The sequence below is a fragment of the Lemur catta genome, chromosome 1 (assembly GCF_020740605.2).
Source record: "Lemur catta isolate mLemCat1 chromosome 1, mLemCat1.pri, whole genome shotgun sequence".
NCBI lineage: Eukaryota > Metazoa > Chordata > Mammalia > Primates > Lemuridae > Lemur > Lemur catta.
The window spans coordinates 129971319-129983497 of record NC_059128.1 but is presented as its reverse complement, the minus strand read 5'-3'; the positions used below and the strand labels follow the sequence as shown (position 1 = coordinate 129983497).

Here is a 12179-nt window from a genome sequence, read left to right as displayed (position 1 = left end):
TACGACAGGGCCCCAAATCATGCCGCTCTCCAAACAAGAGGCTGTGTCCTTGGGAATAGAAGGAAGTGACACATAACACCTTGACATATCACCAGTCCCCTTTGTCCTTTTTTTTTTTTTTCCTGGAAGATACTGATGACTGCAGTATATGAAATCCCGTCTATAGCATTTCCTTAATAGACTCTACTTTCTATCTAAGAACTCATACAGGCTTAAAAGAAACTACATGGGCTCCTTTGATTTTAACTTTGTCTTGTGTTCAGGAATATAATCTCTAAGTCCTCACAGCTCCTGGCTATAATGAGAATAACGAGACAAGAGGATCCTGAAGTCTTGACTGGGGAGTTTTAGACCGACCCCATAGCACAGGGGTCATAGACAGGCTACATAAAAGGTTCTAAGGACTCTCAGCAGCACCTGAAATTATATGTAGAACTCCAGGCAGGAGCATTTCGAAGGTGATTGTGATCACAGGGTGTTTGCGAAGCCTTAGACCAAGTGGGTGAGGGGACTTAGTTCAGGAAGTTGCCTAGTGTCAGTGCTTCCCAGACTAGCGTGACCTGAGGATTATGGCGGGGAGCGGGCACTTGTTAATGACAGCTTTCCAGTCCCATCCTGGATAAACTAAATCAGAATCTCCAGGCAAATGGCCTGGGAATCTTTACTTTCCCAAGTATCCCACTGAGGTAGTTTGGGGAATAGAAGACTTCAGCATCTTTCGAATCCATGCCGGGTAAACGTGTTACAACTGCAGGATTTTTATGGGCCTATTTCTATATTGGTAAAGAACTGTAGTACTCTATTTCTGGAGGGTTGACAGGAAAATGGTACCTTGGGGGTCACTTCTGATGCTGCCAGAAGATAAAGCTCTTTAGTTCCTTGCCTGTAATTCTCCAGAAAATTCAAAATTGAACCATTTTTAAATCTTGACACATATTATAATTCACTGCTTGGCTCTCCAACAGTAAATTAAGACAGAAAGGCAATAGCTGCCCCCAGTATTGTATGTCAGAAATTATCAGTGTGTTCCACAACATGCCCATCCTTCAATTTCTGCAGATGTGTAAGTTGCTGTTCCTTTGATTGTTGAGGAAACCTAGAATATTTCACATTTTAAGTAAATCAAAATTCTAAAAGTGAGTGTTTTCCAGATGTCATGGAAAAACAATGAATCAGAAACTGCCTGTAATATTAAGTTCTTTCTCAAATAACCTGTCTGAAGCCTACACAATCTTCAGTTAAATGTCTGTTTCAGATTTTTCAAGATTCAATCTCAGCAGCACCACCTACTGATAATTTAAGTTCAGTACTTTATGTAGATTGTCAGCAATGTACATAGCAAACAATTCATCAGAAAACACCTGGAACATGTTTGGTTTTTCATAACATACATGATGATGGAATTGTTAGAGGGAAAATGTAGTATTTTTGCAAGCGGGGAGTCAAACTGCAATCCCCATGTGTCCCCGTCACTCTGTATCCCAGCTGGGTTCAGCCAACGGTCTGAGGGCAGCAGAAGAAGCTGGGCTGTTCATTCCTTGTCCCTCCTCCTCTCCTGCTGTGCCGGCTACAGCTCTGTCACTCTGTCCCTCCTCCACAGGAGAAGCTCTCACAGGTGCCCCTTTTGGCCTGGGGGTGGTGACAGTTGAAGCTGCCTCAGCATCCCTTGCTGGTTCCCTTAGTCTTCAGTGAACAGTTCTGTCACGAAAGTCTGCCCAGTTGAGGCTCCTGAGTGCGGCTCTGCCTCCTCCGGGGCTCTGACGGATATGGAGAGCTCCCCAGAGACTCAGCCTGCACCCCGTGAAATGGAAGTGATCGTTCGCTCAACATTTATTTCTTAAGTGAACACTGCGAAAAAATATTGTCCTTGGTACAATGGCAGATTCAAAGATTATCCTCGAGCAGCTCATATTAACATATATAAAGGGGATTCAGATTGACTAAGAACTTTTAAGGAAGCTGACTCAGCATAACTACTTTAATTTCTATACACAATTCTATTAACTTTAGGTATCAAGTAGGTAGGCCTTTGGGCTTATTATGTTTCCATGTTTCCCTGCAGGAGTCTGACCTCGTTTACTACCACCAGATTAGAATCCTGAGGTTTACTGAAACAGTCTTAAGTAAGCCAGTTAAAAACCTGGAACTAATTACTTAACCTACACTGAATTCTCACATACAAATGCTTACCTTGGAGTCCTTATGTGGGACATACGTGAAGACACATACCAAGAAGAATACAAAATTCCCCCTTAGCGCCAAGATTCCGGAGAACAGGGACCTGCTTCATTCTTCCCTGTGGCCACCAGGACTCTCCGGCTGTGATCATCACACACAGCAGATGAATCAAGTGTTCAGTGACAGGATGGGAGGCAGCACAACCTGGTGGACACGAGCATAAACTCTGCCCAGGTTTGCGCCCCGGCTGGGCCAACCTTCTGGAACAGCTGGATGACCCTGGGCAAATTACTAAGCCCTCTGTGCCTCAGTTTCCTCACCTGTAGCATGGGGATATTAGTATCGTGCTAGTTTGAGTGAGTTATTTGCAAAGCACCTACACTGGTGCCTGTCCCATGGTAAGGAAAACGTAAGGGCTTGTTCAGTAAATAAAATTAAATTATGCTATTTTTCACATGCCTGGAAGTACTATAGCTGGAAGGGACATTAAGAGACTAATTCTGCCATTTTCTAGATGATAAAACTGAGGCCCAGGACAGGGGAATGTAATCAACCACCACAAATCTGTGATCATCCCAGGAAACTTCGCTCCTAGGAAGATCTGCTCGTTGATACGGCATACTTTGGAAATGAATGCAGTAATTTTTTCCAACAAAACAAATAAAAATCTCTTCTTCGTCCCCTCTAGGAACAGAAAAACATATGGGCACCCTAACTTATTCTGGAAAAGGTATAGTCTTGAGTACATTAACTTCTGTTCCACAAGAAACAACTTCTTGACTTTATTATTATCATCTAATGTAACCGTCAAGACCTACAAAGGCAAGTTAAAAAGCCTGCCACAGTTCCCGGAATGCTGACAGGAGACACAAGAGGCGTGGTTCCAAGACAAAGCACCATATTACTCACAGTGTTAGCAATAGCTAGAATATTGGCATTTTCTTGTGCCAGTTCCTCAAACACAGGGGAGTTAAGGTCAGGTGACACCTGCAAACTGCAGTGAGTTGCGGAACAAAACAGGAACCCCGAGTTTACGAAACCCAAATCTTTTACGATGGTACACCTACCTGCCTTTGCTCTAAAGGGAGACACTAAGTCTATCTTCCGAGGGTGTAAGCACACCTGCTCTTCGCTCCACAAGGAGACACTATCTCTGTCTTTCAAGGCTGTCCACATCCTATCTCTTCAAATTCATTCTGTTCAAATTCATTCCCTCTGCTTGTAAGACGTGCAGAAACATGAAAGAACTATGGAGAATTATCTCCCAACAATTTCCACCCCTCGTTTCTGCACCATTTAGTTCTTGGTAAATTTTCCCAATCCATCAGCCACTCTGATTAATCTGCCTGGCAAAGGCTGGGACCACATGTGTTCAATTTGTTTCATGCAACATTTAATTAAAACTACAACCAATAGGACTCTCCGAGCAGTAGGATAAGGCCAACTTCAACCACGCCCCAGTGGCCTGGACCCAGCCACTTATATCCCACAAACCATCAGAGCTTACCTCTGAAAATCAGATGGACCTCAACTTCCTCTCTCTGGGAAGCAGACTTACACTGATACTAGTAATAATCACCAAGTTATTCTGTGAGCACGAAACCAAAAGAAGAGCAGTTAGGCTAATCAGCTCCAAAGCCTTACGCATCACCACCTGAGGAACAGCTTATTCAAGAGACCAGAGTGCTTAAGTGACATTAGCTAAGATTCTCTCTCACCAGCAGACTTTCCTTTTGCTAGGTTTCCACAGTTCTGCACTACCGCCACCCCCAGCCTATGTTTTCTATTGCTGCATAACAAATTGCCACACATTTGGTGGCTGAAAACAAGCTGTATTTATTATCTCACAGCTTCTATGGGTCAGGGGTCTGGACAGGGCTTAGCAGGGTCCTTTTCAAGGCTGTGATCCTGGAGTTGGCCAGGGACAGGTTCTCATCTGGAGGCGCGACTTGGCAAGGGTCTGCTCCCAAGCTCAGCCTGCCAGCAAGATGCAGTCTTACATGACACAATGTCAACACAAAAGTGACAGCCCATCACCTTTGCCACTGTCAGCAGGTTTTTTTCAGCAAGTCACAGGTCCTCCCACACTGAAAGGGAGGGGAGGAAGAGCGGATCATGGGGACCCACTCAGAACCTGCCACAGACACGTCAGGTCCTTAGATCAGTATCATTCAACAGGAACAGAATGTGAGCCGTGTGTATAATGTTACATTTTCTAGTAGCCACATTTTAAAAAGTAAAAAGTACACACAGTACAACACTACTACTTTACGTGATGCAACGGTTACAGTGAAATATAGTCCCACCGAAACACTGAAGTTATGTTTAATGGGGAAAATAGCTTATACTGCTGGTTTTTAATTCTAAATTAATTCAAATTAAATAAGATTTAAAATTCAGCTTCTTGATTGTATTGACTAACCCATTGTAAGTGCTCAACAGTCCAAATCAATGGTGCAACCTTAGATATACCCTCTCTTTAAAGCACAAACCAAAGCTTCAAATATCTCCAGGGGTCAGGCAAAAAGAGGGAAGTGGTAACAAGATGCTCTCCTTGAGCAAACTTTAGTCAGGTCCCCTCAAGCCTCTTCTCAAGCTTCGACCTTGGCCACTGTGCTCCTCAAGCCTGCATAACCCAGTTTTAGCAAGAATCCTGCTAAGTCAGCTTAGAGGAAGGTCCGCCCTCCTTGCCCCCGCCATACCTAGCAGAATTCCTCGCATTCCTCATCTCCCACCCTGGATGTCTGATCACCCTGGACTGCCTTCATTCAGCAAGAACCCTCCCTGTCCTTGTGGTCTCCTGTTAGTAATTCCCTATCCATGGACTAACTCCTCTGCTCTCCTTGGCTATAAATCCCCAGCTGTCCTTACTGTGTCCACTGAGCCCAGTTCTGTACGCAAGTCTTGTTTCCCCTATTGCAACAGCTTCTGAATACAATCTGTCTTTCCTGCTTTGACTAGTGCCAGGCTCTGGTTCTCTTTAGCAGCTGGGAGGGCTCAGTGGCACACTGCAGACAACAGGGCTAGCTGTAGGAATGCAGGCCTCACATTGTTAGATCATCAGATTTTTCAAGATGTCAAAATTCAGTATTTCTTGCTGGGAAATCAGCTAGCCATAAAATAACATTTATTTTTAACTCTATGTAGGGCCAAATAAAACATACCAGACTGGATCTGGCTAAGCCACCAGTTTTTAACCTCTGCTTTAAGGTGTCTATCTTCCTACTGTGGTTCACTCTGCGTGACTTTTTTCAGTTTGAATCATGAGGGGTAATCTTATTTCCTTTACAGTTTCAGGGAGCTCCATCACTGTGGTCTGTAAGAAATGACCACATACAGGCATAACCAAAGGGGACAAAAGGCTCCTCATGGGCTGGAAGGATTTCTCTCCCCATCTTCCCCTTCCACCCACACCTTGCTTTCTAACTCACTACAGCACAGTACGAGAGGCTGGGAAACGGAAGGGGAAGAGCTCTCCTTTTTTACATCAGACTCTCTTCCCCAACTCTTACATGTCAAGAAGAAAAAAAAAACATATTATTCTGATTAATTTTACTTCTTTTGTACATTTGCATTTTCCCCCAGTAAGAATGAAAAGCAAGAAAGGGCAAAAGCTGGAACTAGTTTATCTTGGGGCTTCCTAGAATTGAATTAAGATAAAACATGCCATAAAATTGCTGGAATTACAAGGAAATGAAAATCATAAAGAAATGACAGTTTACTTTGAAACGCCCAGAGAGCATTATAACAGAAAGATCATTTGATGAGGAGCTTGGGGGTGAGGAAAAACACCACCCTCCTCCTTTCCAGCCCCTTCCCCCAAGGGCCATGCTCCAATAATAGATGGTCACTAAACCGCCTTCTAGAGTGGGTGCAGAGCTTTGGATCCCCGGGTGTGTAGACAAGCTGTAGCCTCTTGACAAAATAAAGGGAAACAAATTTAAGGATTATCATGTTGAATAGGTATCAAATTAGCCTGTCTGGGGCTTCCACCTGTTTCTGTTCAGCCTTGCTACTGTTGGAAAACCACAAAGAGTTGCTTTGGGGAGAGAGAATGAGGAGTTGAGAAATATCTGTAGTCTTCCCATGGACCAGGGAAAGAGAAAATGTGATCTGAAGCTGCAAGTTGTGAAAGTGGAAAAGCAGCAGATAGATTTATCTCTGAGACTCTCAGAAAAGATAGGATGACAGCAAGGTCAACCCTCCATTATGAGGGTTGACATGAGATGAGCTCCACTGCTTATGGGAAGATGGAGGAGTCTCAGAACACACTGATCGCCGAGAGGAGATTTGCTCCTGGGAATCTGGTTTGGACTCCAAGGATGTCTCCCCATAAAGCATTCATGGGATGTGAGTTTGCAAACCATTAACACAATGCCACACTCTGGTTACACCAGGGATTAACAGGCTTTAGATCCCAGCCTGACATCCTAACCACCAGGTTTAGCATTGTTCCTCAGATATTTCCCAGTACTATGTTACAAATGAGCTTGGGGATCATATGAATTAGGGATGATTTGTGTAAAAAACCTCATAACGTGGTATAACAAATTTTGACCCTAGAGTGGACCCATTACTATGTTTATTTATTATTCATCTTTCAGTAACTTTATCTGCTGATATCAAAATGAACTTGCAAAAAGATCTGGATACAGATTTTCTGATTTACAAGGACACTCAAATATTTAAATAAATGCCTGCCATATTTAGTGCTATAAAATATAAATTTTTAGAAAGCAGTTAGTAAATCTTGAAAATGATGTATACACTTAAGTCAACCAAACGAAGGCAAAAACATCAATAAACAAATAAAATGAGGACATAATGGCTGTGACCACTTACCTCTAAAAATGATGTTTATCCTCAATTTTCTCTTTTTTTCTTTCCCCCCTTTTTGGGGGCAGAGGGCAGAATTGTAGGGCATATAATTTCTCACAGACTTTATGTGTTTTATCTGTTTTTTCACCAGGCTAGTAGGGTGGTGGTCCCCAACCTTTTTGGCACCAGGGGCCAGTATCATAGAAGATAATTCTTCCACTGTCAGGGGCAGAGGCGGCGGGGTGGTTCAGGACGATTCAAGCGCATTACATTTATTGCGCAAACCTTTCTGCTAATGATAATCTATTTGCAGCTGCTCCCCAGCACTAGCATCACCACCTCAGCTCCACTTCAGATCATCAGACATCATAAGGAACGTGCAACCTAGATCCCTCGCATGAGCAGCTTACAGAAGGGTTCATGCTCCTATGAGAATCTAATGACCCCACTGATCTGACAGGAGGTGGAGCTTAAGTGGTGATGCTAGTGATGAGAAGCGGCTGTAAATATAGATGAAGCTTTGCTTGCCTGCTCACTTGCCTGCAGCTCACCTCCTGCTGTGTGGCCCAGTTCCTAACAGGCCACAGATCAGCACTGGTCCACGGCCTGGGGGTTGGGGACCACAGTTGTAAGGCATATAATTTCTCATAGATTTTATGTGTTTTCAGCAAAACACATAAAATTCTTTGATTCTGAATGTGTTTACATGTTCAGTTGGGGTCATTTCTGACCTGGTAATGGGAAAGAAAGAGTTCTGTATTCTAGATGTTGCCCACAATTCTAATCAATCACTTACAAATATAAAGGGTATTTTTCTAATATTAAAAATAAATGGTGACTAGCCACTAATTCTCCATCTCTAAATGACTTTTAGAGTTGGTCTTGAAATTACATTTGTTTGGAAAAGACAACTTTGTTCCAGGGAACTGTTAAACTAGCAGAACACAAATGTTGCCTTTGCATAAGCATAGTTGCATCCAGGAGAAACACTAGGTGAAATACAGAAAACCACACCCAGCACAGGAATATACAAAATACACACATGCATGCACACAGGCCTCGAACCACCACCAGTGACGTCAGTTCACCAGAAAGCTGAGTCACACACTCATCCACAACGGGGGTTACGTCTTGCCCTGACTTCAGATGACCCTCCTTCCACAGCGTCACCATAACTCACAAGCTGCAACCCTTCCCATGCCCACTTCTACAGGCACACTTCAGGTCTCTTCCAAGGTAAAGTGTCATACTTATTAACCATTTAACATGTGTAAAACTGCTGCTGTCATTAGGTTCCTATCTTTATTCTTAAGTACACTGTTGCTGAAATTTTTGAGTGTTGTGCCTCTAACCCTGTTTTTTCTATAAACCCTAAGGCTTTTTTATTGAGCAATTTTGCACAGGATTGTGATTTTCAGAATGCATATGTACATTAACAGCAGAATTCACTGAATTCTAATATGAGCTCTATTTCATCAAAATTATAACAATTAAAGTCCAATATATAAGAAATATCTGCTAGAATGAAACTCCCAATGTTCAAGTTTCTCTTGATTTTAAGTATTCTGTACAGCATTTTACAATCCTCAAATGACAGCTCTTGGAATAAATATTTAGAGACAAACGAGTTCTAAACAGCATTTCATCAATAAGCTATGAATTGATAAAAAGAATATTCAGAAATATCGGTTTCAAAAGACATTAAACATAGTCATTTAGATCATCCTATCCAAGTGATGTTTATTACTTGGTCAAAAACGGGAACTAGCACTTTAAAATTTTAAATCTCAAAATGTTTACTTTTGACAAAACTGCTAAAACCTAAACACAGCTCCTTTAGCTATGGATATCACCATCTTCATTTAATTAATGCTTGAAAAAAATTTCCCTGATCATTTTGAATTGTATTAAATAACATACATAAAACAAACATTTAGTAAACTGGACACTTATTCAATTTTAATTTTCCCTACTCAAAGCATAAACAAAATCATGTTTCAATAAATATCATTCAGCAAATAAAAATGTGGGGGTATGTTTTTCCCTTTCAAATATACAAGTCAGCCATAGTTAAATATCTACAAATGCTGGATGAAAATTAAAATAAAAATGGAACTTACTCCTATCATGCTAAAAGCCTCAATTATGCTTTTTCAAATATATGAAAGGTGTATAGAAAAGCAGAAATACTCTATTCCTTAATTTAATGGAGTAAGCAAAAGCAAAATAATTTAACTTGTAATTCTATTCCAGCTACTAGGTCTCTCCACATCAAATGCATATTAAACTTAACCTGAAGAAAATCCATTAGACCACCTGTCCCCCTCACCATGTAAATTAATGTTTGGCAACCACATGAATGAAATGAGACTGTCCTGATGGTTTGATATTAAAATATTTCACTAAGGTCTATTAGAATCCAAGTTTTTTTGTTTTGTTTTGCTTTTTAAAGGAAGACAAAGGCATTAGGGGTATAAACACACTTATTTACTGTAAGAATTTTTTCTTTGTAGAACTCAACCCCAGCTAGTATTCCCTCCTGGGGTCATTCTTTAAAAGGGGGAGAAGACGGTGTGGGGAGAAAAAAAATTAGCAAGAGACAGCAAAAGGTTCTAAAAGGCATCTGTTTACAAAGGGAGACTATAACACAATTAGTGATAAATTAGAAAAGTTTGTCTCATCTATGAAAAAGAACTATCTAGTTCACTTAGTACTTGAAATAAGCCCTAACTTCTTCGTCAGATTCCATTAAATAATATAAACTAAGCTTCTTTTAAATGCCAGCGAGGTATCTAATCTTCTCAAGTGCATGTAGGAAAACTAAAAACAAATATACTTTATTCTTGGAATTGTTTTATAAAACTATATAAAACAATGGATACATGTAACTGACAACACCAGATAAAAGTTAATTTAAAAAAATCAACCTTTCTTGAATTTAATGGTTACTTTAATGCTTATTTACATTAATAACTTGTAACTAAGCAGTATATATTGGCATTTTTCTAGGCCAAATATTTGTGATGCAAAAAAAAGTCATTGTTCTAGCCCTCTGGGAGGCTGAGGCAGGTGGATCGCTGGAGGTCAGGAGTTCGAGACCAGCCTGAGCAAGACCCCGTCTCTACTAAAAATAGAAATAAAAATTATCTGGACAACTAAAAATATATGTAGAAAAAAATTAGCCGGGCATGGTGGCACATGCCTGTAGTCCCAGCTACTCTGGAGGCTGAGGCAGTAGGATTGCTTAAGCCCAGGAGTTTGAAGTTGCTGTGAGCTAGGCTGACCCCACAGCACTCACTCTAGCCCGGGCAACAGAGTGAGACTCTGTCTCAAAAAAAAAAAAAAGTCATTGTTGATTTTGCACCTTATTTGGAATATTAGAAAAAGACAATCTGGGCCAGCAACAAAGATGAAAATTACTAGTTTCCACAGCAGTCTAGCATTTCAGCAGTATACTTAATAAAAAAAAACAGCTAAACAATGGCAAGCGTAGTATATTGCCTCCATCACTATATTCAGGTCATTAAGACCAAGAGTACTACTTTGCTTACAGGAACAACAAGAACAATGAAAATGAAATTTCATTTAGTCTGATCTTACATATCTCCCTTAGTTTGAAGCAGTATACAAATACAGTATATGCCCCAGACCTGTAACTGTTTTTCTTTTCCCCCCCAAATCAGCACCAATGAAAATGAAAATGAAGCACTTCTACCCAGAGGGCAGATGATACTAGGTGGGGGGGGGGTTTGAGGCTGGAGGGGGGGTCAGTCCAACAGAAGCAAAAGTTCACCAGTTTATTAATGGAAATAAAGTACCCCAGATTATTTTCAGAAAGTAAATTGTTATGACTATGTGCTAGAAATCATGTTCACAAGTTTCAGTACCATAGTACCCAGGCCACCCTCTTTCTTCTTTTAAGCTGCTAGAGGGTAACTTAAGTGTCAGAGATGAGTTATTTAGGCTGAACAGCAGGGATATATAAGGTAGACAAATGTAGAGGATATGAAACACAAAATTTCTGCAAACTACAAAGTATCATGTAGCTACACTAGTTCTACAATTTATAAATAAGCAGAAGGTCCAGAGAGAATCATGGTGCTGCCCAAGAGTACATATCTACCAGATAGTCTTTTGACAAAAGATACACTTTGGTTAAAATCTAGTCCTCTGAACTCCTAGGGCAATGGACTAAAATTTCCACTTAATAGCAGAGTGGACCAGTAAATTCCTACAACTTAATTTAGTTCTTATTCTTATCTTCAACCCAAGATACCATCACTATCATCCAATACTTACTTTAAAGGAAATCCATGTGGTCACAAACTATGATACATTTACAATGCAAATTAATGAAATCACTTTATCATGTGCTATTTTATAGAAATGAACTTGTTATAATTGAACCTCTTTCATAAACAGTAAGTGAATTACCTGTATTCTTGATTACAACTTCTTCAGTCATTTTTACCAACTCCTTTAGACTGTGTTATTGTATTTTTAGATTACAGAATATCAAAGATACTTACACCAAACCCTTCTTTTGTCTAAAGGAAGAGAAACAAATTCCAAAACAGTAAACAGATATATTTCTTCTGTATTTTTGGTTTAAAGAAAATAACCAAATCACATGGAAGTTTTATATAAATTTTCCTGTTTGGCATCTTATCTGGCTAACAGATAATTAGTACATGTAATTAATTTAACTGAAAACATTCTTAACTTTTTATATACCATATCTCTTTTTAAAGTAACAAGGTATGTTAACAGTCCTGCAGTTAAGAAACCTCATATATCCTGCCACAAAAACAATGGATTACAAACATTTATTCTACTTTTTAAAAAGCCATTAACCAACTGAAATAATTTTAGGTCCTAAACTAGCTATTCAGTAACCTGATAGTGTACATTACTGTAACTTGCTTGTTTCTAACTTTACTGTAGTTATAGATTTTACTCAGCCTGCTTTAATAATGGTAACCGACTTAAGGAAAATAAGTAACAATTAGAACTTGTAAAAAGACAGGACTTTCCCTCCCCTTCAGGAATTTCAATATCTAAACAGAAGGTATGACTATAAGGTATGAGAAGTCCTTTAAAACAAACATGCCAAAATTCACGCATCCAAAAACATAGCCCTGTAAATTGCTGATTACGTTTCTAAAATTACTAAAAGCTATCGA

General features: G+C 40.1%; 1 long non-coding RNA gene across 1 annotated transcript; it reads right to left on the bottom strand.

Moving 5' to 3' along the window:
• Positions 1-1293: 1293 nt before the first annotated feature.
• Positions 1294-5341, bottom strand: LOC123641098. Its single transcript, XR_006736217.1, has 2 exons — positions 3686-5341; positions 1294-2382 (listed from the first exon to the last, which is right to left on the bottom strand). It is a non-coding gene; the product is annotated as an uncharacterized LOC123641098 (long non-coding RNA).
• Between the last annotated feature and the right edge of the window lie 6838 nt (positions 5342-12179).